Source organism: Chiloscyllium plagiosum, unplaced genomic scaffold (genome assembly GCF_037043375.1).
Source record: "Chiloscyllium plagiosum isolate Xiang-an unplaced genomic scaffold, Cpla_swu_hap1 HiC_scaffold_9, whole genome shotgun sequence".
In the NCBI taxonomy this organism is placed as follows: Eukaryota; Metazoa; Chordata; class Chondrichthyes; order Orectolobiformes; family Hemiscylliidae; genus Chiloscyllium; species Chiloscyllium plagiosum.
The window spans coordinates 97060193-97085782 of NW_028270147.1; the positions used below are offsets into that span (position 1 = coordinate 97060193).

Below are 25590 nucleotides of genomic sequence, written 5' to 3' on the forward strand. Positions count from 1 at the left end.
GAGGATGAGGGATGTCCTCTCCAAAATGGGCTTCGGGGAGGGAATCGCTAATTGGATCAGACTGCTCTACACCAACATTGTCAGTGCAGTCTCAATCAATGGGTGGGAATCGGATAGCTTCCCAGTCAGATCTGGAGTCAGGCAGGGCTGCCCTCTCTCTCCTGCCTTGTTTGTGTGTTGCATAGAGCCATTTGCCGAGTCCATCAGGAAGGATGCGAGCCTGAGAATGGTGACTATTCCTGGCATCGGGGGTCTGCAGGTTAAGGCCACCCTGTACATGGATGACGTCGCCGTTTTCTGCTCGGATCCGCTGTCCGTGCACAGACTTATGTGCATCTGTGACCAGTTCGAACGGGCCTCGGGGGCCAAGGTAAGCCGAGGCAAGAGTGAAGCCAGGCTCTTCGGGAACTGGGCCGACCAATCCTCTATCCCCTTCACCATCAGGACTGACCACCTGAAGGTGCTGGGTATTTGGTTCGGGGGGGCTGGGGTGTGCGCCAAGACCTGGGAGGAGCGGATCAGGAAGGTGAGACAGAAACTGGGCAGATGGGAGCAACGGTCGCTCTCCATCGCAGGTAAAAACCTGGTCATCAGGTGTGAGGTACTCTCAGTATTGTTATACGTGGCACAGGTCTGGCCTATCCCCAGAACCTGTGCCGCCGCAGTCACCCGGGCCATCTTCCACTTCGTGTGGAGATCAAAGATGGACCGGGTCCGAAGAGATGTAATGTACAAAGACCGGTGCAATGGGGGAAAAAACACACTCAGTGCAACCCTCACCCTGATGGCCACCTTTGTGTGTGGCTGCATCAAGCTGTGCGTGGATCCCCGGTATGCAAACACCAAGTGTCACTATGTACTGAGGTTCTACCTGTCCCCGGTGTTGCGAAGGATGGGCCTGGCCTCGCTGCCGCGGAACGCTCCGAGTAGTTGGACCGTTCCGTACCATCTGTCCTTCGTGGAGAAATTTATGAAGAAAAACACCTTTGACCACAAGTCCATCAGGAAGTGGTCAGCACGTCGTGTCCTTGAGACCCTTCAGGAAAAGGAGAGGGCGGATCCTATCGAGCGGTTCCCTGAGCAGACTGTCAAAGCCATTTGGCAGAATGCCTCATCGCCAGAACTTTCCAACAAGCACCAAGACATGGCTTGGCTGGTGGTGAGAAGGGCACTGCCTGTGAGATCCTTTATGTATGCCCGGACTCTCTGCCGCACCGCACGCTGCCCTCGAAGCAGCTGCGGGGGGGACGAGACTGTCACACACCTCCTTCTGGAATGTGCCTATGCAGAGGAAATCTGGAGAGGAATACAGTGGTGTTTGTCAAGGTTCGTCCCGAGCAGCGCCGTGACGCGGGACTCCGTGCTCTACAGCCTGTTCCCCGGGACGCACACCGAGACGAACATCAACTGTGCCTGGAGGATCATCAACTCGGTGAAGGACGCTCTCTGGGTGGTCCGAAACCTGCTGATCTTTCAGCTGAAGGAGTTGACCCCGACTGAGTGCTGCAGACTGGCACATTCCAAGGTTCAGGACTACGTGTTGAGGGACGCGCTGAAGCTTGGGGTAGCTGCCGCCAAGGCGCGGTGGGGAAAGACCACCGTCTAACATCTGCCTGCCTAAGAACAGGGGACCCACGCAGTCATTTGGGCTCCGCTGGCACCTCAGCTCAATGTAATCGCACCAACCTGTGAATAGGAATGATTACCCTGTTTCGATACGCAAAGAAATGGAATGTTTACAGAATGATGACATGTTCAATTGTATAGATTAAATATATATGAATAAAGTATATTTTTGAAAATAAAAAAAAAATTATTGCCCATCTCCAGCTGCTCGGACCGAATTCTTTGCTGAGCCAGATCATGAGATTGTTAAGAATGAATCCCGTCACTGTGGGACTGGAGTCACAGACCGGGTGATGACTGAGTTCCCTTGCCCAAAGAACATTCATGAACATGACATGGAGTTTGATGGGTTTTATTTGTTCAGATCCAAGCGCCTTCCTTCCCAGATATTACATGGCTCACCACCGCCCTCTCCAGGACAATTAAGGAAGGGCCACCAAGAGCAGACACGGTTAGTGCCTGGCCCATCCCAGGAGAAATCAAAATAAATGATGAGCAACTCAAATGATCAAACTGGTGAGGCCTTAAAGACTGGAGCCTAGGCTAGAAATAGAGCCATGACATGGGTGACCCTGGTTTGTCAGACTGAAAAGTGGAGTGCCCTTCGGATTGACACTAGGATCAGGCACAAAATGAATTCCACTCAAAGACCGAACACACGGCTATCAAAGCGGGTCACCAAACTGCAAAGAGCAGCAATTTATCTGGGAGACCTCAACAGGCATCAGTGGGTGTAAGAGCATTAGGTAGGCAAGTATCAGATGCAGTTGAATACACCAGAAATACAGTAACACATAAACGGAAGCTATTTGGATAGAACAGGACAATGAGATTAATTGAATTTTTCTACTGAGAGCAGGCACAAAGCTTTCTGGTTGTAATGACTCCGAGAATGATTAAGGATGAAGTGCAGCTCATTTTGTAAACAAATCACTGCGGCTAGGAAGAAAGGATGTTTAGTGACATCGATCCTTAAAATTAGGAATCACTTTAGAAAAAGACATGGGAATGGCCAATGTGAATTTCGAAATTACTCTGGAAAGTGAGTAGATGGAGGGGAGAGCGACCATGGCAGCTGTACTGAAGAATGGCTAGGTCACTTTGAGAATATGGTACACAGTTATGTGCTTCTTTGAGGGGCAGTGCAGAATGGTACAGGGAGTGGGGATCTAGGTCACAAGGAAAAAGAAATAAGCACAGTAAATGTAGATTTACTGTTAATGTCGGCAAATAGAAAGACAAAGTGACACATTCTCCAGTCACACACCAGGTACAGAAAGGAGAAAAATATTTTGATGCAGTTATTGGAGTTTAGTGAGTGATAATAAACTGAGTCCTCCATTCAAAAAGGTACAAAATTACTTACTAGAATTTAAACGTATCTGAAGCAAAAGAGGAAATTATAATCAAATAGTCATTTGAGAATACAGAACATGACTGAGAAAATGTCCATTTTGTGGAAGCTTTTTGCTTTGCGTTTATCAGGGCAATTTGCAAGAATACAAATTTAAGCAGAAAAGAACTATATATTCTGGATGAGAGGACAATGCTGTTTGGTTGGCCAATGGGCCCTAATTGGACGAAGTGTTGCCACAATGAATACAATAGTATAAATGATGTTTTCCTTTGCTGTGGCATTTCTTGCAAATTCTCCTGATGTGCACAAGACAAAAATCTTTGACAAAATGTCTCTTCTTTTCAGAAACACTCAAATTTGGATCTGTTTGGAGAGAAAGCAGGGCCATGGAACCATCTTTCCCTGCAGGGAGGGAGGGAGTGTGTGGGGAATCTCCCATGGGCAAGGCTCTCCTGGCTGCCACCACATCAGGAAGGCTGGAGCTTGATGATTGAGCTGAATGGACAGGGCTCACTCTCACAGTCCTCAGGGCCATGGAGCCTCTTGTGATGGGAACATCTGCTCGGTGTCAGGGCAGACAATGACATTGTAATGGGTTTGAAAACTCAGCAAGTCAACACTAGCTCCACAAACTCTTCCTCTTTGCCTGATCCCTTCAGGAGTGAGTGAAGCTGCATGGAATGGCTGAACACTTTGGTTTTTGAAGCAGACATGAACAATGGAATATTGTTCTCCAGCCGACACTCACCAGTTTAGTGCTGGAAAAGGTTCCTTTATACATTGAACTGAAAGCCTTGCTCCTGACCCAGCAGATTGGTGTTGAGTGGAGTTTCGGGAGATAAAGAGAGGCTGACAAGGGAGTGAATGAGCAAGTGAATAAATGTGCTTCTCAAATTTCCCAGCAACACTGAGAGTGCAGGGTTAAGACCTGAAGGAGGAAGCATGAAGAGTCGAATAAATTTTTTACACAGACATGGTACGAGTGAGTACAGAGAACAGAACATTCAGTTGGTTTAAACTTACAAATTGAATTAGGATACAGATAAGAAAGAACTGATACATATACATGCAAAATCAGTAAGAAATATGTAACTATATTACTGACATGTGTAATTCATAATAGCGGAGTTAAGATTTAGAGAGCATAAAAAAGCCATCTTTTCAATTTGATGGTTGTTTTTTTTTAAGAGGAGAGGTGTTATGATGTCAAAAGTGTGTGTGGTCCCTTTAGGAGAGTAGGGTGCTCACATGAATCTGTGACTAGCTGTCAGTGTCACAGAGAATACTGAGAATTGAAAGTACATAACAATTGGCGGTGAGGTTATTAACATTAGTTTGGGTTGGGTAGTTTTCGAAGTTACGCCAACCGGATTCAAATTTTAACAATTAATTTAAAATATGCCCAGGATACAAAATCCAATTGGATTTAAATCTCCATCATTCAATAAGATCATGGCTGATCTGTTTGTGTTTCCAATTCCACATTCCCATTGAGTCTGTATCAGCCTCGACCCTTCTGAGTGACAAAAATCTGTTATCTCTACTTCAAAATATTCACTACCCCTACCTCCACCACCTTCTGATACAGTTGTTGAACTTTCGAAACAGTGTACCCTGAAGGAAATATCCATTAGAAAACTGGGAGACGAGCAGAACCTAGAGTGTCCAGAAAGAAACCGTTTTCAGATTGGCCGTATATGACGAGTGTGCCCCAAGTGTTCAGTGTTGGGCCCTCACTTCCAATCTCTCTCACTGTGGGGATTACATTAGATTAGATTACATTACAGTGTGGAAACAGGCCCTTCGGCCCAACAAGTCCACACCGACCCGCCGAAGCGAAACCCACCCCTACCCCTACATTTACCCCTTACCTAACACTACGGGCAATTTAGCATGGCCAATTCACCTGACCCTGCACATCTTTTGGACTGTGGGAGGAAACCGGAGCACCCGGAGGAAACCCACGCAGACACGGGGAGAACGTGCAAACTCCACACAGTCAGTTGCCTGAGGCGGGAATTGAACCCGGGTCTCAGGCGCTGTGAGGCAGCAGTGCTAACCACTGTGCCACCGTGCCGCCCACTGGATTGAAGGCTTGGGGATTACATTCACAGATGACACAAATATGGAGAGAAAGTAGGTTGCCGAAGATGACAGGACAGGGGCCAAACCAATAGAGATACGTTCTATGAGGAGACAGAAATCAGCAGATGGTGGAAAATTTGGGAAAATGTGAAGTTGTTTGATTAGAAGTAACAAAATGTTGTGTATTATTGCAATGAGACTAACTGAGGAGTTAAAAACAAAAGTGTGTGTGATGTTTCAGTTATTCCTGGCTACTGGTGAAATTGCATCTCAAAAACTGTGCACAGTTTTGGTCTCCTTATTGAAGGAAGAATATAAATGCATTGGAGGTGGTTCAGAGGAGGTTTATTTTATTGACCCCTGGAATGTGTGGGCTGTGTGATGAAGAAAGATTGGAAAGGCTGACCTTGATCTCACTCGTGTTGAGAAGATTAAGGGGTTTCCCTGTCCTACAGTATTCTCCAAACCCTTATCTGACCCCGTCATAGTCATACCCTCCTGCCCCTTACTACACCATGGAATTGGACTGCCTGATCCTGAGGCTTATAACCTCCTTCTGGAACAAAGTCTCCAGGTATCTCCGCACCTCCCTGATGTGTCACCAATTATTTCAACTCAGCCTCCAATCCAAACACCCTGAGTGGGAGTTGCTGTAGTTTTACACATTCACTACAGATGTATTTACCCTGAATCACTTTAATTCAATAAAGAACTGCTGATTTCACTTAAAAATGAAAGGTATCCATTCCTTTATTAAACCAGAAATTGTCTTCAGGATTTGTATTAAAGTTTTAATGCTTTCCATTTATTGACCTTCCCTGACTGAGGTTACCTGAAGCCGTAGAAGATACAAAACGATATAGATGGGCTGATCAGTAACAAGTGGAATTCATTCAGATAAATGTGAGTCAGTGGACTGAGCTCTCCCTGACCATGCGAGTGAGGTGAGGGCAGAGTGACAGCACTTGACATCAAGGCCGCTTTGATGGTATGTGGCATCAAGGAGCCTGAGCAATGCAGCAGCTTTTCACCTGCTGTTCCAGGGAACACATCAATATTTGGATCCCTCCGAGCAGCTCCTGGGAGTTCTGTCATCCCGAAGGGACAAGTCCTCCTCCTCAGTTCTGGATAACAGCAGCAAGTCAGCCATCCACTGTCCAAAGTGTTTGGGGGAGCTGAACTGAACTCTTGTAGCCCTTGTGCCATGCTCTGCTGGAAGGTTGGGAACCCTTGGGGTAGACAGACCAATCAATATTGTTGATTTTTAAACAGGAAGGTGAATATGTCCCGGTCATCAGCCCTTCCTTCCCCAATATGGAGCAGAACATGTTTGAAATGACCAACTGTGTAAAGAACTATTGCCAGTCCATCAACAAAGAGCCAATCTGCTCCAAACACTCCGTTAGTGATCTCTCTGTATTATGTTCAGATGCTTTCCCATTAAGTGCCCAGGGAGCCCACCCTTACACTCTTGGGTTTTGCTAGCTCTTCCATCGCCGATGTACCCACCTGAACCCCTCCAATTGGTCCTGTACTGGAGAGAGCTGATCCCAGTGCTTTCGATGGATGAATCAGTGTGTCTACGAGACACATTCCCTGTTCTCCACCTGCGCACACGTGGGCACAGGATTTTCCCCATTCATCATACACCATTGGGCACATGTATTTGAGGTGGGTACTATCCCTTTAGAGCACCAAGGGGGGATCATTGAAGGAGAGAGATGCCATCTCCATTCTGGGTATGCACCTTCCCTGTCTACAATCTGAGTTCAGCTTCCTCTCAGCATCAGTCCCCTGCCTTTTGGAAATTGAACACATCTTCCCTCTTTTCCCCATTTATTGGGGAAGGTTTCCTTGGGGCCCTGCATTTCTGCTGAAGAGCCCCTTCTGGCCACAATTGTAGCAGTGCCCTCCTGTTTCGGGGACCCCATCTTTTTGCCCCCCTCATGTTCCATGCCTTGATGGTGCAACCTTTCACTTCACACACCCTTTCCCTAAGGCTTCAGCTCTGACCACTTTCAAAACAGACACGAGACAGAGACTGAATCTTCTTCATCTTTATTCCCTTTTCCAGATTGACATTGACAGAAAACTGACTGCAATTAACAGCCCAGACAGAGGAAGCTGCTCAAATTCACAGCCACAATGGAGCTTGAGGAAAACACTTGTGGAGATTTTTTCAATAACATGAGAAGCCTGTCCTTTTGAACAGTGACAAAACCGTAAATTGGAACTGGTGGCTGAGCAGGAAGGAGATCTGGTTTACTGAAGCAGAGACTTTGGAGGTTCGCATTGTTTTGTACAGCTGACAGTCTTCAGCACCTTTGAGAGGTTTTTCTTGGCATCACAGGTTAACATCGTTGTCATCAAATATCACCAGTTCAGGGACAGAATGGGGTTAGATACAGAGTAAAGCTCTCCCCCTGCACTGTCCAATGATCTGTCTTAACTCCTGAACCTCAGAAGTGTCCCCGAGCTGTCCCAAGATGGAAGAGAGTTGAAATTCAGTGCTGACAATGACCTTTGTCCTGCCAGCTCAGCCCTGTTCTATTTAAAGTTGTGTCTCCTCTGTGGACTGTCTCAAACACTCTACACACATTCTGATCTCCTGATGCTCTTGCTGAGGGGAGAGGGGAGGGTCACGTGGGTGAGGGCACAGGAGAAGCGAGCGTTGGACTCCCAGTCAGACCCAGAGAGGGTCAGCAGGCTGCTGACACTGTAGGTGCTGTCCGAAGCTCGCAGGTAGTTGCTGGTCTGAACCCCGTCCGAAATGACTGCACCGTCCTTCTTCCACTGCACCTCCAGCTCATCGGGATAGAAGTGATTGGCAAGGCACACCAGGGTGGCAGTGCCCTTGGCATTGACCTGCTCCGGGGAGGGAGGCAGCAGGGTCAGCTTGGGCTGAGAGTTCTCACGGCCTGAAAGACAAGAGAAACAATTTTAATCCCTGCCATTCGAAGGTATTTCAACTCTCAGAACGTTAATTGGCAAAACAATTCATTTGAACATTTGCAGACAATACTTACAAAGCCGACAAACGAATGCACATTTATTAAACGTTCTTTTTGATGTTGGGCATTGAAGTCCCCCACTCAGAGTTCATTTTGTGCCATCAACACCCTGAGTGCTTCCTCCAAGTGTTCAACGTGGAGGAGAGGTTGATGTATCAGACAAGAGAGGGCAGTATGTTTTAACAAGCAGGTGGTTCCATACAATCATACAGCACAGAAGAGGCCATTCACTCCATCAAGTCTTTACAACTAAGATACTGGAAATCTACTCTCCACCCACTTTCTAGAACTGGACCCATAACATTGAATATTATGACAATTCGGGTGCTTATCCAAGTACTGCTCAAATTTGTGAGGTTTGCTGCCTCAACTACACTCCCAAGGCAATGTATCCAAGACCCCCACCCTCTGGGGGAAGGAACATTTCTTCACATCCCCTCTAAACCTTGCACATTGAATGTGTGCCATCCTGTTATTGCCCCTCTGTCTGAGGGGAACAGTTATGATCTTCCTAACGTGTGCACTTCCCCCATACCCTGCACCTCTCTGTCAGATCCTCCCCCTCAACCTTCTCTGCTCCAAAGTAAACAATCCGAGTGTATCCAGCCTCTCACCACATCGTCTCAGATACTCCATCCCAGGCAACTTCCTAGTCAATCTCCTCTGCAACCCCTTCCAGCATAATCACATCCTTCCTACAGTGTGGTGACTGTAACTGCACACAGTCCTCCAGCTGAGGCCTAACCAAAGTTCTGCATCACTCGAACATATCCTTCCTGCTCTTATAATCTATACCTGAAATTACAAAGACAGCTATCCAATATGCCTTCATAACTGCTCTAATAACCTGCCCTGGCACTTTCAGGTATCAGTGGACAATCAATCCAAGATTATGTTCTCACACAGATTCCCAGTGTCCTGCCATTCATTGAGTACTCCATTGTCTTGTTAATTCCTCCAAAGTGTGACATCTCACATTTAACAGATTTAAATTCCAGCTGCCTCTGATCTGCCCATCTGATCTATCCTGAATCCTAAGACCATCTTCCTCACTTTCAACCATCCAGCCAATCTTCATGTTGTCCACAAACTCAGTATCATCCCCTCCTGCATTCTCATTGACATTGCTTGTATATATTATAATCAGTGAGGGTCCCAGCACTTATCCCTGTGGTATGCGGCTCCATACTGGATCCAGTCACATAAACAGCCTTTTCCCATCACTCTCTGTCACCTGTCCCAAAGCTAAGCTTGGATCCAACTTGCCAAGTTACCCTGAATCCCATTTGCTTTTACCTTCTTTTTCAGTCTCCCATGTGGGACCTTGTCAAAGGCTTTGCTGAAATACAAGCATACTATATCAACTTCACCACCCGCATCTACACACCTAGTGACCTCGACAAAATTCCACCAGATTTGTTGGCCCTGGTCTCCCTCTGACAAAGCCACAAGGACTATCCCTGAAATGGAGATTCATTCTGTCTTCAAAACTTCCTCCATTCGTATCCCTACCACTGATGTGAGACAGATTGGTTTTCCTTGCCCATGCTTGACCTGATGCTATAAGACTTCACGGGGTCCAGAGTCAATGCTGAGCACTCCCAGAGTCACTCCTGGAATACCATGAGAGTAGGAAGTCTGGTCAGTGACAGTAGTTGGAGCTCCAGGTTTCGGAGCTTGAGCAGCAGCTGGTGTCAGTGTGGAGCATCCGTGAGGCTGAGAGCTCCATGGAGAGCACGTTTCTAGATGTGGTCACTCTGCAGCTTCAGAGTATGCAGGGAGAGAGGGAATGGGGGAGCAGCAGACCGTCCAAAAGGACCAGGCAGCTCGTACAGGAATCCCCTGAGTGTTTCCCACTCTCCAACCAGGATTCAGTTCAGACTCCTGATGAGAATGATGGTTCATCTGCGGAGTGCAGCCAGAGCCAAGTCCATGGCACCACGGGGGGCTCAGCTGTACAGGGGGGCACAAGGAAGACTGGAAGAGCGACAGTGAGAGGAGATTCGAGAGTGAGGGCAATCGATAGGTATTTCTGCAGCTGCAGATGGGAATCCAGGATGGTGTGTTGTCTCCCTGGTGCCAGGGTCAAGGATGTCACTGAGCAGCTGCAGAGCATCCTGAGGGGAGAGGGGGAATAGTTAACAGTCGTTGTCCACACCGGTCCCAGTGATGGATGGAGAAAAAGGACGTGGTCCCGCAGTCAGAATTTAGGGAGTTCAGCAGGGAATTAGCAGCAGGAGCACGAAAGTAGAAATCTTTGGATTACTCCCAGTGGCCCATGCAAGTGAGAATAGGAACCAAAGGATAACTCATGTGAATGTGGAGCCGGAAAGAGGATCCAGGAGGGAAGGCTTTAAATTCTATGGAGTTGGAGTTGGCTCCAGAAGAGGTATGGGACAGACTGGAGGGTTTGCTCCTGAACAGAATTGGGACTGAGTTTTTTGTAGGTGATTTGCTGGTGCTTTTGGAGAGAGTTTAAACTAACTTTGCAGGCCTGTGGGAACCAGGAGATAATATTACAGAGGAACACCAAGGCCTACAGAATCCTGGGAAGATAGATAACACCAGAATAAGGAATAGTAACTGAGCAGGCAGAGTGAGGGAATGAGCAATAAATTCTAATTCTGGGTGACTGCATATATGAGCCTACACCAAGTATAGGGAATCAGACTAGGGAGTTACATACAAAGAGTGCCAAGTGGAAACCTGATGTTGTGGCTCGAACAGAGATTGGACTAAAAGAAGGGCAGGACAGTGTCTTCAATATTCCTGGATACAAGGTGTTCAGGAAAGAGAGAAAAGGGGGAAAAGGATGGTGTCTGGTGGGAGTAGTTAAGGAGATCAGTGCAGAGCTGGAGAAAGAGGATGCCCCAGAAGGGTGAAGGACAGAATCGATTTGGCTCAAGATAAGGAACAAAAAAAGTGCAATTAGATTGTTCAGTGCAGTCTGTAACTCACCGACTATTCAAGGGACAAATCTGCAAGAAATTTACGACGAGTTGCAAACATTATAGTCATTACAATGGAGACATTTAATTAAACAAAGTTCAACTGGGTTAGTAGCATTGTGAAGGGCAGAGAGGGGCAAGAGTTGTGAGAGTGTGTTCAGGTGAATTTTCTCTAGCCGTCTGTTTCCAGTCCAATGAGAAAGGCGGCTCTGCTAGAACTGGATCTTGGGAATGAGGAGGCCCAAGTAGATCAAGTGTCAGTGAGAGGACATTTAGGGAAGAAGGTCTGATATGGTTGACTGGATAATAAGGTTAGATCACATTGAATCGAGGGATGGCTACAACTAGCCAGTTTGATGCAAAGTTGGCTTTACAGTAGGACCAGAGTGTGTTGGTAGAAAGTATTGTTCAGACTGGAAGCATGTGACCAGCGGTATGCTGCCAGAATCAGTTCTGACTTCACCATTATTCATCATATACGTCAGCCATTTGGATGAGAATCCTGGAGGTATGGTGAAACAACTACGAAGAGGCTGGTATCCTGTCACCAAGTCACCCTTTATTTACAGAATACACTGGCTGCAGCCAGCCAGCTTGGAGTCAGTCCCTGAACTCAGGAGACTCTCTGAATCCCCTGTTTATATCAGTCAGCCACAGCTCCATGATTGATCCAGGTTAACTACCCCAATCAAGGATCTCATAGTCAATAATATCCACCTGGTTCTAATCATTGTACATGGTTAGTAAGTTTGCCAATGAAATCAAGATTGGTGGCACAGTGAACAGTGAAGGGTACGATGTGATCTCGATTAACTGGGCCAGTGGGCTGAGGAATGGCTGGTGGAGTTTAATTCAGATAAATGCGAGATATTGCATTTTTCTAAGACAAACCAGGGCAGGATGTACACAGTTAATGATTGGGCTCTGTGGAGTGTTGTCGAAGACAGAGACCTAGGGGTGCAGGTATATAATTCCTTGAAAGTGGCACCACGGGTATAGATAGAGTGGGAAAGTAAGTATTTGGCACACGCCTTCATCAGTGAGAGCATTTAGGACAGGAATTCAGATATCATATTATGGCTGTACAAGACATTGGTAAAGCCACACTTGGAGTACTGTATACAATTCTGGTCGCTCTACTATAGGAAGGATGTTATTAAACTGGAAAGGATTTTAAAAAATTCCAAGCATGTTTCTGAGACTGGAAGATTTGAGTTATGAGGAAGGCTGATTATTGCTTGCACTAAATTCCCTGGAGTGTAGGAGGCTGAGGGGTGACCATTTTGAAGTTTATAAAATCATAGGGTGAATAGCCAAGGTCTGTTCCCCAGAGTAAGGGAGTCCAAAACTGAAGGGCATAGGTTTAAGGTGAGAGAGGAAAGATTTAAAAGGGAACTGAGGGGCAACTTTTTCACACAGGCAGTGGTGAATATATGGAATGTGTTGCCAGAGGAAGTGGTAGAGGTGAGTACAATTGCAACAGTTAAAAGTCCATTGGACAGGTACATGGTTAGGAAAGGTTTAAAGGGATATGGGCCTAACCCAGGCAAATTGGATGACGGGCATAGATAAAGTGAATAATTCAGGAAGGATGTGGATATTTTACAAAGAGAAGGCTGACAGGAGATTTGATCGAGAAATTCAAAATCCAGAGGGGTCTGGACAGAGTAAATTGGGAGAAAATGTTCCCACTTAGGAAAGGATTGAGAGGGGGAGGCCATAGACTGAGAGTAATTGGGTAAAGAAGCTAAAGTAAGATGGTGAAATCCTCTTCAGCCAGTGAGTGGTTAAGGTGTGGAATGCACTGTCTGAGAATGTGGTGGAGGCAGCTTCAAATGGAACATTCCGAAGGGAATGAAACTGTTATTTAAAAAGGAACAATGTGCAGGGTAACAGGGAGAAGGCAGGAGAATGACACTCAGTGAATTACTCATTCAGAGAGCCGGTCTAGACAGGATGGGCGGAATGGTCTCCGTGTGCACTGTAACAGTTCTGAGATTGTGTGATTGAGCAGAGTTAAAGCTGGGGGAGGTGGGAGCTCGGTGTCTCACTGTGCTGCTGCTGCTGCTGCTGCTGCTGCTGAGGTCAGTGAGATCAGAGACTGGAACAGGGAGCCAGAGCTCACATCAAACTCTGCCCGTGTCCGACACACTGAGACTGGCAGGAGGCTACTCACTGATTTCACTCCATGCTGCAGGAATGGGACCACAGGCTGCAAATGGACAGAGCTCCTCCACACGGTGAGTAAAACTGACTGACTTATATCTTGCTGCTTAAAGGGATAATGGAACTAAAGAAATACAGCTGGACACCCTGTTAGACACAGTGCTCCTCAATTAACCATTTCATTCACTGCAGCTCCCCACGAACACCTTCAACAATTTAGCATTTGTGTTTTAGAAAGTTTCAGTATTGACAGGGTTAATAGCAGAGGATTGAGGTTTACTTACTCAGTCTGAGCTTGGTTCCTTTACTGAACATAAGCCACAGGGAGAGCTCCCAGTGCAGAGGCTGTACAAAAACCTCAGCTGTTTCCCTCTGTCACTCTAAGCCTCTCTGTCTCTTACTGTCTGTCTGTCTCTCTCACTCTCACCCTCTCCCTGTCTCTCTGTATCTTTCACTCATTCTTGCCATTTCCCTGCCACTCTCCCTCACTTAGTCATGTCTTTCTCTCTTTCTGCCTCTCTCAGGCTGTTTCTCTCTCTATCTCTCTGTCTCTCTGGGTTGTGCCCAGCTGAGCTCGGGAGGTTTGTGAACTTTATTTTTCAATGTTAAATCTTGCAACTGTTCTTCACATGTAGCGATGGAGTATAAGAGGGAAACTTGAGGCCTTCAGTGAGCGGTGGACACCACAGGGACTGGAGTGAGTAGTGCGCAGTGACAAACCCGGCATGAGGTAATTTGTTCAGTTTTATTTACACGTAACTGTGGGACATATCAGTAGAGGAGGTGGGATTGTGTGTCCATTATTATATATTATATATAACTGGGATGTGTCAGTACAGGAGGTGGTGCTGTGTGTATTGAGGTTTTTGTACGGATCTGTATCACTGTGAAGGCCAGCTGTCATACTGCTGACAGTAATAGTCAGCGACATCCTCATTCTGAACATTGCTGATTTTCAGGGTGAAACTGGTCCCTGATCCACTGCCGGTGAATCGATCGGAGACTCCTGTGAATCGATCTTTTGCTTCATAGATCAGGAGAGAGGGTTTCTGACCTTCTCGCTGCTGGTACCATGCAATATTATTGCTAATGCTTTGACTGGCCGTACAGGTGATTGTTGCGGTTTGGCCCAGTCCCACTGACAGCACCGGGGGAGACTGGGTCATGGTGATGTCCCCACTGATACCTGAGGGGTTGGAGAGAAACACAGTGAAGTCAGAACTGTTGTAGAAAGAGCCTGTCAAATGAGAGATTGTTGGAGACACTGAACATTCCTCTGGTTTCAGCATTTTCCCTTCAATCACAAGTCAGTGGAATTGGAGTGAAATGGAGAACAGCTTAAGATTCAAGGTGGAAGGAGAGAGATTTGTACCTGCGACACAGAATGCCAGGGGCCAGATCAGCTGGATGTGTGAAATCATGGTGTGTGCTCCTGTCCCTGTGCCTGGTTCCTGATAAACTCTCCCTTCACTGGGCTCTGCTTTATAAAGCTGCAGCCTGTGAGAGTCTGACTGGGTGTTCCTCAGTATGTAAATGGCATCAGGCAGAGAGAGCCACGTCATCACCTCGCACTTCCTCTTCCCTCTCTTTTCCATTTCACATCTTGCACTCACTCTCTCTCTTTCCATTTATATCTATGCCTGTCTTACACTGACTCATTGCTTCATTTTCTTTCTCCATTTCCCTCTCTCCCAGTTACATTGTCACTTCACATCTCTGTCTCTTTTTCTCCATGTCTTGATGCCACTCTCTCTCTCCTTCTCCCTCAATGTTGGTTGGTCACTGTCTGTCTGCCCCCCTCTCTCTTTCTTAGCATCTTTTCCTATCCTTCCCCCTTTTCTTGATCTGTTTGCTCACTCCTTTTTTCCCTGTACTCTGAGTTTCCAGTTTCTCACTGTCTCAGTCTCTCTTTGTCTGCCTCCCTCTCTCCTTCTCTGTCACTCTTGATCTGATCTCTATAGTACTGCAACACTGAGTCCTGAGATAGCAGTTAAATGCCTCCCTCTCTCACTATCTCAAACTCACAACATGCGCCCCTCTCTCTCTCTCTCTCTCTCTGTCTCAGACAATCATTGACCTGAACAACACTGTTTGAGGCCATTTGGCCTATTGTGTCTGTGCTGGTCAACAAAGATCTGACAACAGTAATCCCATTCTCCAGCTCTTGGTTGATAGCCCTGGAGGCTATAGCAACACAAGGGAATATCTAAACACTGCTCCAATGTTCCAAGAGTTCGTGACTCAACCAGCCTTTCAGGCAGTGCGTTGCAGTCTCCTACATCCTCTGGATGAAAACATTTCTCCTCAACTCTCCTCTCAGCCTCTGTCTCGACTGGGCCTGGACTCACTCGAGTTCAGAAGGATGAGAGGGGATCTGATTGAAACATATAAAATTATAACAGGGCTGGACCGGGAGGAAGTTTCCCCTGGTTGGGGAGTTTGGAACCAGGGGACACAGGCTCAGAGAGATAGAGGGTAGAGCATTTCGGACTGAGATGAGGAAACATTTCTTCATTCAGACGGTGGTCAACCTGTGGAATCCTCTAACACTGAAGGCTGTGGAGGACAAGATGATGAATATATTTAAGAAAAATAAAGAGGTAATATTTTTACATTTTGACAGATCAAGGAGGATGGGAGAAAGCAGAAATATGGCATTGAGAGAGGATCAGTCATGATCATATGTAATGATAGACACGTCTCAAAGGGCTGAATGGCCTACTCCTGCTCTGGGTTTCTATGTTTTATGCCTATGTTGCCTTCAATCTCTGCACCTGGTGATTAACCCCGTTATTCATGGAAAATGTGTTTTCCTCCCCACTCTATCTCTGCCCTCATAACCTACACCCCTCTACCAGGTACACACTCAACCTTCACAGCTCCAATGAAAACAACCCCAGCCTTTCCAATCTTTCCTCATTGCTGAGAGCCTCCAGACCAGGCAGAATCCTGGTAGATCTTCTCTGTACCCTCTTGAGGACAATCACGACCTTCCCATAATGTAATCGATCTGCTCTTTTCATGGTGGGATCACTTAGCGCTGTCTACCACTTGCTGCTTCCATTGTTTGGCATGCAAGTAATCCTAACATCACCAGATTGAAATCTCATTTCTAAGTATTCAGTGCTACTTCAGGCATGCCTCTAGCACTCTTCATCAGACCAGGGTTGATTGCTCTGCAGTTAATGGTCATCGTAGAGTGGGATATTCCAGGTGATCAACTCACAGTTTTTGGGTAAATACAATTCTGTTGCTGCACAGTGTACATTCTCACTTGTGCCTCCAGGTGGTGGTCAGCATGAAGGACTACTGATTCATCAGCCAAGAGAAGGCATTAGCTGGTAAACAACAAGGGGTTTCCTTGCTCTTCCCTCCCAACTGTATACTGCACTGCCAACATTCTGCAGTGTCTGTCCTGCCTTTGGAATAAAGCATGCCTGTGATAGCTAAGTATGATATGTGTATATCTGTCAGTAAGAGTAACAACTGTTGATGGTGGTGTCTGGGACATTTGTCTGCAAATTATGATTCTGAGAGGAAGGTACAGTCAGGCTGTTGCTTGACTTGTCTGTGAGGCAGCACTACGAATATTGATATAAGCACTCCAGATACTAGTGAGGACTTTGTAAGGTCGACAGGGTTGTGTTTGTTATTGTCATTTCTAGTGTCTTGATCAATGCCTACTATGCTGTCTAGTTTCATTCCTTTTCTTTGACTCATAGCAGTTTGCTGTAACTGAGTGACTTGCTCAACCATTTCAGAGCTCATTTAAGAGTCACCCACATTGTTATCAGTTGGGAGTCACTTGTAGGCCAGATTTCCATCAGGATGGCAGATTTCCCTCCCTGAAGGAGATTTGTGAACCAGATTTTTAAAAAAAAAAATGATGACTGTTAACAATGATTTTGTTGTTGCCATTACATTAGCTTTTAAGTTGAGATTATTAATTTAGCCACCTGCCGTGGGAGGATGCAATCCCATGTCTCTAGAGGATTAACCTGGGGGGGGGGGGGGTCTCAATTACTAATTCTACCTCTGTCTCCCCTCGCTGATAGTTCCTATGTGGATTATGGAAACTGCATCTTCCCCCTTCTCTACCTTGCTCTCTCCAGCTGCAAGAAGCCTGTCATAACCTTAGCTATAAATACAGTGAACATTTCCCCATCTGTATTTCATCCCATGCTGACCACTGTACTATAGTTATTTTCCTCATCCACTTTGAAGATTTTATCCTCATCCAACAAGCAACATGAATCCTGTACCTTTCAGATAAAAGCAAAGGCTGTGGCACAGAAATATGGACATTACCAATGCACCATAAGAGCCCTGATTCAAAATATATGACTGCCTTGTTAATGTCTGGTGGATCACACCATTAAAGTTACCCCTGCATTTATTTAAGCCTCAGAAGAAACAGGTTATGGCTATTAATTGAGCAAATGAAAATAGAAAGCATCTTTCATATCAGTGTGGGATCAGAGGGGAAAGGTTGAGGAAGTCAGTAAACTCCTTCCACAAAAGGAAATATGTTTTGATTTCAACCTCACCAACTGGCTGCTAATCTATTAAAATGCTGGATTCCAGTTCAGCAGCTTCATGTTAAAGTTTCTTGATTAATTAACTTATTGTATTTATAGCTAAGGTTATGTCATGGAATAATACACGATTGTGATGCTCTCTGCAAACTCACACATGCTGCCGTTATAAAATACCAACCTGCATTGCCACCCTCTGAACAATCCTTTTTTATTTATTTAATTGAATTAAAATTTAAGTTAAAATTCAGGGCTCCTTTTTAAGCTGGAATGATTCCTATGGTTACTCATTCCTTTATTATTCAATTCCTATTTATAAATTTTAAGTTTTAGAATTACAGAATCTGTACAGTGTAGAAACAAGCCATTCGACCTAACAAATGCCCTCCGAAGAGCAACCTCCCCAGACCCATTACCCCATTTTATTATACATTTACCCCTGATTAATGGACCTAACCTACACATCCCTGAACAGTATGGGCAATTTAGAATGTCAAATTCTCCTAACCTGGACTTTGGAATCCAGAGCACCCAGAGGAAACCCACGCAGACAAAGGCAGAATGTGTAAACTACACACACAGTCACCCAAGTCTGGAATTGAACTGGGGTCCCTGGTGCTGTGAGATAATTTAATGTAAAATTGTGTCTCTTTAATGTTAGTATCCTATGTTCAATTAATTTTAATTTTATTTTCTTTCATGATTGAGTAATGTGATCAATTAAGCTCATTAGCTATTTGTCCTTGGCCTCTGGCACTGCTCTGACTTTAGATTAGATTAGATTACTTACAGTGTGGAAACAGGCCCTTCGGCCCAACAAGTCCACACCGACCCGCCGAAGCGTAACCCACCCATTCCCCTACATTTACCCCTGCACCTAGCACTAGGGGCAATTTAGCATGGCCAATTCACCTGACCTGCACATCTTTGGACTGTGGGAGGAAACCGGAGCACCTGGAGGAAACCCACGCAGACACGGGGAGAATGTGCAAACTCCACACAGTCAGTCGCCTGAGTCGGGAATTGAACCCGAGTCTCAGATTTAGCATTTTTTGCAGTGACTTCATGTGCTGGATCCATGGTAGACTTTTTAAAAAAAATTCTGGTGCTCAATTAAGTATTTTTATAAATTCCATTCATAGCAGTAATTGCAGCCTGAAAATGTCTTTTTTGGGAACATTGTAATCAATTCACAAACATTGTGACTTGCTCGAATATCATGCCATATTCTTTTTGGCTGTACAACCTGTACTATTTTATCATTTAAATTGCAGGAATAATTGCCTTGATACAGACATTTCTGTCTCATGTCGTTTCTTCCCCAGAAAAGCAATTTGAAAGGGAAAAGAATTGTTTCAGTATTTTCGACCTTCTGTCATGATAAAGAAATTGAAGTGCACTCATGTTCCTGGTCTGAAGCGACTTTGGTCTCTTGGAACTGTATTTGTAACTTACACTTGCAGCTGCTCATATATGGTTGCAGATATTCATGCTCTTGCAGATAATTCAAGTTAAATTGACTCTACAACATTGTTTAAAAAAAGAATCAATCCTGGTCAATGTGAATATCATGCTGATTTATCAGTTACATTGAGCTGTTTGATCAACACTCCTGCTAGAGAAGTGTATTGGAGGTTAATTCAGTGCTTCTTGAGGAATTAATTATTGATCTTTAAAATTAACTTTTCATTGAAAAGTTACATGAACTATGACCAAAATGGTGCATTCTTAAAAGAAAAGTAAAAAAAGAATAAAATTGAATCCAAAGATGCAAAAGGTGAAAAGAGACCCTATTTAACAAGAAACTTAAACATCCAGGGACATGAGTGTTACTTGGAAGCTGGCAAATTGCTTTATGTTGCGGCTGGTTCATTTGTAAATGGAAATGCTGCACATTTAAATTACTCTTGCAACTGGACTTGAACTAGTAACTAAGGAAAGTTCTGAGGTTAAAAAATAGTTAGGAGAAAGGAGATTTTTAGCCTGGTTTGTTATTGTTCTGTTTATGAATACTTTGTTACTCAGGGAAGAAATTTAATAGCAATTTCTTTCTCTTCTGCTCTCCTGCCAATTTTGATTCCTGACCATCTTCCTCGTCCATGCCGTGGTGGGAAGCTATTCAGGGTGGCATGGTGGCTCAGTGGTTATCACTGCTGCCTCACTGCACCAAGGACCCAGGTTTGATGCCAGCCTTGGGCAATTGTAGTGTAATGGACGGTGAAGAAGGTTACATCAGGGTATAATGGGATCTTGATCTGATGGGCCAATTGGCTGAGGAGTGGCAGATGGTGATTAATTTAGATAAATGTGAGGTGCTGCAGTTTGGTAAGACAAACCAGGGCAGGACTTATACACTTAATGGGAGGGACCCAGGGAGTATTGCCAAACAAAGAGATCTTGGGGCGCAGGTTCATAGTTCATTCAAAGCGGAGTCATGGATTGACAGGTTAGTGAAGAAGGTATTTGGGATACTGGCCTTTATTAGTCAGAGCATTGAGTATTGGAACAAAACTAGAAATTGCTGGAAAAGCTCAACACGTCTGGCAGCATATGTGGACAGAAATCAGTTATTGTTTCAAGTCCAGTGATCCTTTTTTCAGAACTGAGGAAGGGTCATTGGACACACAGATGCTGCCAGATCTACTGAGTTTTTCCAGCAAAGTACAAAGACAAAAAAACAAAGAAAATTTACAGCCCAGGAACAGGCCCTTCAGCCTTCCAAGCCTGAGCTGATTCAAATCCACAGTCTAAACCTGTCGCCCAATTCCTAAACATCTGTATCCCTTTGTTCCCCACCTACTCATGCATCTGTCAAGATGCACCTTAAATAATCTACCGTGCCTGCCTCTACCACCTCTGCTGGCAACACGTTCCAGGCACCTACCACCCTCTGTGTGAAGTACTTGCTGTGTATAATCACTCTTAAACTTTCCACCTCTCATCTTGAACATGGAACCTCTCATTATTGAATCCCTCACCCTGGGAAAAAGCTTATCTCTATTTACCGTCTCTATCCCTTTCATGATTTTGTAAACCTCAGTCAGACCCCCCCAATCTCCTTTTTTCTAATGAAAACAATCCTGGACTACTCAACCTCTCTTCTTAGCTAGCACCTTCCATACCTCATAAACCTTCTCTGTACCCTCTCCTAAGCATCCACATCCTTTTGGTAATGTGGCGACCAGAACTGCACACAGTATTCTAAATGTGGCCGAACCAAAGTCTTGTACAATTTTAACATGACCTGCCAGCTCTTTTACTCAATACTCCATCCTATGAAGGCAAGCATACCATATGCCTTCTTGACCACTCCATCCACCTGTGCAGCTATCTTCAGAATATAATGGACCTGAACTCCCAAATCTCTCTGGTCATCAAATTTTCCCAAAGCTCTTCCGTTTACAGTACAGTTTATTCTAGAATTAGACTTCCCAAAATGCATTACATCACATTTGTTTGGATTGAACTCCATTTGCCACTTCTCTGCCCAACTCTCCAGCCTATCTACATTCTCCTGTATTCTTTGAAAGTCTCCTATGCTTTCTGCTACTCCACCAATTTTCGTGTCGTTTGCAAACTTACTGATCAGACCAGCAATGCCCTCTTCCAGATCATGTATATATATCACAAACAACAGTGGCCCTAGCACTGATCACTGTGGAACACCACTGGTCACCTTTCTCCATTTTGAGAAATTCTCTGCAACCACGACTCTCTGTCTCCTGTTGCTCAACCAGTTCTTTATCCACCTAGCTAGAACACCCTGTACACCATGTGACTTCACTTTCTCCATTAGTTTACCATTGGGAACCTTATTAAATGCCTTACTAAAGTCCATGTATATGACATTGACAGCCCTTTCTTCATCTAACAACTTGGTTACTTCCTCAAATAACTCTATTAATTTGGTAAGGCACGATCTCCTCTGCACAAAACTGTGTTGCCTATCACTGATAAGCCCATTCTTTTCCAAATATAAATAGATTTTATCCCTCAGTACCTTCTCCGGCAATTTTCCCACCACTGACATCAGGCTCACTGGTCTGTAGTTACCCGGAATGTCCATACTATACTTCCTGTACATGGGGACAACATGATCAACCCTCCAGTCCTCCAGCACCTCGCCTGTGTTTAAGGATGCTACTAAGATATCTGTCAGGGCCCCAGCTATTTCCTCTCTCACCTCCTTTAACATCTGGTCCTGGGTAGGCTAATATCCTTTTGCCTACCCAACACATCTTCCCTCTTTATGTCAACATGATCAGAATAAACAAACTTCTATCTCAACATTCATCATTTCCCTCTCCTCAGTGAACACTGATGCAAAGTAATCATTGAGAATCTCACCCATTTTCTCAGGTTCGACACAACTTTTCTTCCTTATCCTTTTGTGGGAAAACCTTTTCTCTAGTTACCCTCTTGCTTCTTATATAAGAATGAAAGGCCTTGGGATTCTTCCTAATTCTGCTCACTAAAGTTATTTCATGATCCCTTTTATCCTGCTTGATTTCTCATTTAAAATTCCTACTCTCCTGATATTCCTCCAAGGCCCGTTCTGTTCTTAGCTGCTTGGACCTTATGTATGCTTTCATTTTCCTCTTGGCTAGTCGCACGATTTCTCCTGTCATTCACGACTCACAAATCTTGCCTTTTCTATCCTTTGTTTTCATAGGAACATGCCTATCTTGCACAATCTTGAACCTATCTTTGAAAGCCTCTCATATATCAAATGTGGACTTCCCTTCAAATAGCTGTGTCCAATCCACATTTCCCAGTACCTGCACAATTTTGATATAATTGGCCTTGGCCCAGTTTAGTACTCTTCCCTTTGGACCAGTCTCATCTTTGTCTAGGAGTATTCTAAAACTTACAGAATTGTGGCCACTATTCCCAAAGAAATCCCCGACCGCAACTTTTACCAACTGGCCTGGCTCATTCCCCAACACCAGCTCTAATATGGCCCCTCCCCTCATAAGAATATTGATATACTGCTCTAGAAAACATTCCTGGATGCTCCTTACAAATTTTGCCCCATTCAGACCTCTGACACTAAGTGTATACCAGTCAATGTTGGGAAAATTAAAATCTGCCATCACCACCATCCTTTTGCCTCTATATCTTTCCATAATCTGTTTACCTATTTGTTCTTCTACCTCACCCTCACTGTTGGGAAGCCTGTAATACAGCCCCAACAAAGTAATTGAACCCTTCTTTTTTCTCAGCTCCACCCATAATGCCTCGCTGCTCAAACCCTCCATTGTGTCCTCATTTAGCATAGCTGTGATATCATCCCTGACCAGTAATGAAAGTCTTCCCCCCCTTTTACTTCCCTCCCTGTCCTGTCTGAAGCATCTATATCCTGGAAAATTTAGTTGCCAATCATGTCCTTTCTTCAATCAAGTCTCTGTGATTGCAATAATGTCATATGCCCAGGCACCAATGCAAGCCTTAAGTTCATCTGCCTTACCCACTACACTCCTTGCATTAAAGTATATGCACTTCAGGCTGCCAGTTCTTTTGCATTCATCTGCTCTCTGCCTACTCTTCCCCTTGGTAATGCTAACTTCATGATCCTTACAGTCTCCACTTTCCACCTCACCGTCTACTAGTCTTCTCTTCGGATTCCTAATCCCCTGCCACATTTGTTTGAAACCTCCCCAACAGCAGTAGCAAAAACTCCCCCAAGGACATTAGTTCCAGTCCGGTTCAGGTGTAGACCGTCCAACCTGTAATCGTCCCACCTTCCCCGGAACCGGTCCCAATGTCCCACAAATCTGAACCCCTCTCTCCTACACCATCCCTCAATAGCAATTTCTATTATTTTCCGATTTTCCAGCATCCAAAGTAATTTTGGACTTTATAGGAGTTGGGATGTCATGTTGTGGCTGTAGAGGATATTGGTTATACCACTTTTGGAATACATCATTAAATTCTGGTCTCCCTGCTACAGGAAAGATGTTGTTAAACTTGAAACTATTCAGAAAAGATTTACAAGGATGTTGCCAGGGTTTGGAGGAATTGAGCTTTAGGGAGAGGTTGAATAGGTTGGAGCTATTTTCCCGGGGCATTGGAGGCTGAAGGGTGACTTTATAGAGGTGTAAAAACTCATGGGGCATGGATAGGGTCAATAGCATGGTTTGTTTATTCCATGGTAAGGGAGACCAAAACTAAAAGTAAGAGGAGAAAGATTTAAAAGGGACCTAAGGGGCAACTGTTTCACACAGAGGGTGATACCTGTATGGAATGAGATGCCAGAGGAAGTGGTGGAAGCTTGTAGAATTATAATATTTTAAAATACATCTTGGTGGATACATGAATAGGAAGGGTTTAGACGGATATGGGTCAAATGCTGGCAAATGAGACGAGATTAATTCCAGATACCTGGTCGGCATTGACGAGGTGGACTCTGTTTCTGATCTTCCATCTCTTTCTCTCCCTTTCTCTCAGTCTCTCTTTCATTCTCTCTCTCTCTCCCCATCTCACACACTCTGTCCCATAGCTAGTCTCTCCAACTTCCTCACTCTCCCTCAGTCTGTCTCACAATCTCCATTTCTCCATCGCTTACCATCTCACTTCTCTTGTTCCTATTGAAAACTTCTACCTGGATATCAGTCCCTCTCTATTCCTCCCATTTTCTCTCTTCCTCCCTCTCTACCTGCCTTTGTTCATAACTTTCAATCTCTCTTCCTCGCTCATTCTGTCTTACACTTGCCATATCTCTTTTTCTCCTTCTCTAACACTTTCTGACTCTTTGTCCCTCTCAGTGACACTGTCTCACATCCTATTTCTCTCTCGCTTTATCCCTCAATTCCACAATCTCTACCTCTCTTTACCTCTCTCTTGCTCCTTCCATCCATCTCACACTTTCCAGACTCTCCTCCTCCACTCCCTCACACACTCGCCCTCCATCTCTCTCTCTCTCTCCCTCTCTCTTTCCCTGTGTCTCCCTTTCCCACAGTCTCTCAGCTGGTGACTGTAAATCTCCCTCTGCTCTGCCCCACTCATGGATGTTAACCCTTGACCCCAGAGGCATGTCTTCTCCTGGAGTAAGGCCCCATTTCCCACACTGAGCAGGCTTTAGCCTCTCTCAGGAAGATGGACAGATTCTTGTCAAATGAAGGGCAGTTCTGTGCTGTTGGCCTATTCTGACTGGGGACTGGTTTGGACACAAACCTCATTCTATGAAGGCACAGCAGAGTGAAGAGATCCTTAGGCCATCAGTGTAAGCTGGAGGGACAGGACAGGCTCTGACCCACTGACCCATTATCTCCATTCACAACATGTTCTAATCCCTTCCCCTCTCCTTCCCCTTCCATGGTTAGACTCCGGGTCAGACTGTTTTACCGGGATGAGGGCTGGATCATCACACAAGTACACATAAATGAACTGAACACTACACCCATCATGGTGTCCACGTCGCACTAGACCCTCCAACAGAGACCAGTAAACATGGACCTGAGAACAGCAGAGGATAAGTTTGGAACCTTGAGCTCCATTTCCCAATCATATTTCTCTGTTTTAATAAATTCTTTAAATTCATTCACTGGATGAGTATATTGTTGGTTCTGCCAATCTTTATTCACCATCCCAAATTACCTTGGAGAAGATGGTGAAGAGCTGCCTTCTTGAACAGATGTAGTCCATGTGCAGTATGTATAACCACAATGCCTTTAGGGAGGGAATTCCAGGATTTTGACCCAGCAGCAGTAAAGGAATGTGATGCATTTCCAAGTTAGGATGGTAAGTGACTTGGAGGGGAATTTTCAGGTAGTTCCCATTTATCTGATGTGTTTGAGCTTCTAAATGGATGTGGTTGTGGATTTAGAAGATCCTGTCTCATGAGCATTGATGAATTTCTGCAG

At 45.0% G+C, this 25590-nt stretch overlaps 2 long non-coding RNA genes across 2 annotated transcripts in view; one reads left to right on the forward strand and one right to left on the reverse strand.

Moving 5' to 3' along the window:
- Window positions 1–25590, forward strand: part of LOC122545898 (uncharacterized) — a 119431-nt gene that overhangs the window by 55181 nt on the left and 38660 nt on the right. The window lies entirely within an intron of this gene.
- Window positions 7111–13512, reverse strand: LOC148149196 (uncharacterized). Its single transcript, XR_015758220.1, has 2 exons — window positions 13478–13512; window positions 7111–7986 (listed from the first exon to the last, which is right to left on the reverse strand). It is a non-coding gene; the product is annotated as an uncharacterized LOC148149196 (long non-coding RNA).